Source organism: Urtica dioica, chromosome 6 (assembly GCF_054948205.1).
Source record: "Urtica dioica subsp. dioica isolate 48M chromosome 6, U.dioica_male_clone48M_v1_H2, whole genome shotgun sequence".
NCBI classification, from domain to species: domain Eukaryota; kingdom Viridiplantae; phylum Streptophyta; class Magnoliopsida; order Rosales; family Urticaceae; genus Urtica; species Urtica dioica.
The window spans coordinates 23,373,047-23,375,799 of record NC_142761.1 but is presented as its reverse complement, the minus strand read 5'-3'; positions in this window follow the sequence as shown (position 1 = coordinate 23,375,799).

Below are 2,753 nucleotides of genomic sequence, written 5' to 3'. Positions count from 1 at the left end.
AGACCTTCCTGAAGGGATTAAACCCGTAGGGTGTAAGTGGATATATAAGAAGAAAAGGGGTCCTGATGGGAACGTCGAGACGTTCAAAGCACGACTTGTGGCGAAGGGTTATACCCAACAAGAAGGGATTGACTATGAAGAAACCTTCTCGCCAGTCGCGATGCTTAAATCCATCTGCATACTCCTATCCATAGCTGCAGCTCTCGACTATGAGATCTGGCAAATGGATGTCAAGACAGCCTTTCTGAATGGCAATCTTGACGAGCGCATTTACATGGCTCAACCAGACGGTTTCGTGGAAGAAGGTCAAGAGACCAAGGTTTGTGAGTTGCTTAAGTCCATTTATGGATTAAAGCAAGCATCTAGGTCATGGAATATTAGATTCGATGAAACTGTAAAGAGCTTTGGCTTTGAACAGTCAATAGATGAGCGTTATGTTTACAAGTTAATACACGAAGGCAAAGTTGTGTTTCTGGTACTATATGTCGATGATATATTACTCATTGGTAATGACGTGGGTAAGTTATCTGAGGTTAAGATCTGGCTGGCAAAGCAATTCGATATGAAGGATCTAGGAGAAGCCGCGTACATTCTGGGGATCCAAATCTTTCAAGATAGGGAAAACCGGACCCTGTCGCTCTCTCAAGCATCTTATATTAATAAGGTAATGGATCGCTTCTCGATGCAAGACTCCAAGAAGGGCCAAACACCCTTTAGGCATGGAGTTTCACTCTCTAAGGACCAGTCTCCCAAGACTGCACAAGAGATTGAAGACATGAGGAAAATTCCTTACGCCTCTGCCGTAGGAAGCCTCATGTATGCTATGCTTTGCACTAGACCTGACATCTGTTTCGCCGTTGGCGTAGTTAGCCGTTTCCAATCCAACCCTGGACCCGAGCACTGGATTGCTGTTAAGCATGTTCTTAAGTATCTTCGAAGAACTAGGAACTTGATGATTACATACTCAGGTACTGACCTGACTATGACGGGATATACCGACTCCGATTTTCAAGCGGATAAGGATTCCAGGAAATCCACTTCGGGATCTGTGTTCATCCTTAATGGTGGAGCTGTTGTGTGGAGGAGTATTAAGAAATCTTGCATTGCTGACTCCACAATGGAAGCAGAATATGTGGCTGCTTGTGAAGCATCCAAAGAGGCTGTATGGCTTAGAAAATTCCGTAAGTATTTGGAAGTTGTTCCAAACGTCGACGAGCCCATGACCCTTTATTGTGATAATAGTGGGGCTGTCGCTAAGTCAAAGGAACCTAGAAGCCATAAGCGCTCTAAGCATATTGAGAGGAAATACCATTTGATTCGAGAGATCGTGTAGCGTGGAGACGTGGAAGTGAAGAAGATCTCAACGGCGGACAACTTCGCAGATCCATTTACCAAGGCCCTAGCGAACAAGGTCTTCGACCAACATCGTGAGGGATTAGGTATGAAGGACTACACACATCTTCTTTGAGTCAAGTGGGAGTTTGTTGTCAATGGTGCCCACAAGAAGAGTTGTAGTCTTTATTTTGTACATTTGATGTAATAAAGTGTCACGAAGACTCTTGCTTGTAATTGCCTATTCATTTAATAATAAAGTTGAAATGTTCATTCATTCTTTCTTTGTTTGAAGCTTTATGATAAAACCTTAGTCTTTTAGTCCATAAACAAACTTAACAACTTACGAAGAGACAAATGTAGATTTGCATGAACAAACTCTTCGTAGTTTGCTTAAAACGATATATTCGCAATCTTAGGGTCAAAGGACTATTGACCTCAGTACGATTGTTAGAAGAATCTATGATGTCTGGTTATGAGGCATTGAGAGTTGGAGACTCTATAGTTCTTCTAGGTATCTTCCGAAGGTACTAAATTGACCAGTGCACTTCTAGAGACAAGATAAGAACAAACCATTTAACCTCTTATGTCTCGAAGTCACTACGTATGAATTGCATCATGCTTACCTTAATCCTGAAATGAGACATGCCAGTTCACAGCTTAGTATTCTCATTTGAGAAAGTCAGAGTTCGGGCTCACTATGTGATTCCGAACAGGGCCTATTGGTGAAATACTAAGTTGTGAGAATGTCATGAGTAACTTTGTGAAGTTCTCATAGATATGGAATTCATGTACAAGATTGCTGAAATGCAATGTATGTCACCTCATGCTTTGTTCCTTGGAGTGTGAATAAATGAACTGGCCAGTGTCCAAATTGAGTCCTGAGTCTTTTGGATGAAACAATGTGACTTGTTAGCTCCTCGTCAATACATTGTTTCTAACTTATTCACAAGCGACAAAGGAGTTAAAGAAATAACAGCTAGAAGGGTAAAATGGTAATTTAGTAAATCCCGACTAGCTGATGACATTCATGAAGGGTAAACATAGATAATATTCAGTGGATCCGCTCATCATAATTAGGTTGAATTCTTGAGTAGAAAATAAATTCATTTGAACAGAGAGATTTTCAGTGTCAACTCTTTAGTGGAGTCAGTTGGCATTAAGCTAAACTTGGAAAAGGTTTGTGAACCTTTGAGTCCAAGTGTTTAGCTCAAGCTTTGTTCATTTGGGTCCATGAGGTCACTGTCACGAATCACATCGAGTAGGAATAGTTAAACTGGAAGCTAAGTCAAAACAAGAACGAAAATTGTCAAAAGGGTATTTTTGTCTTTTGAGACATATGATGAAATGAATGTCAATAAATTTTTTGACATGGTCATTTGATGACAAGTAACACTCGGCCATAATATGATTAATTGGGC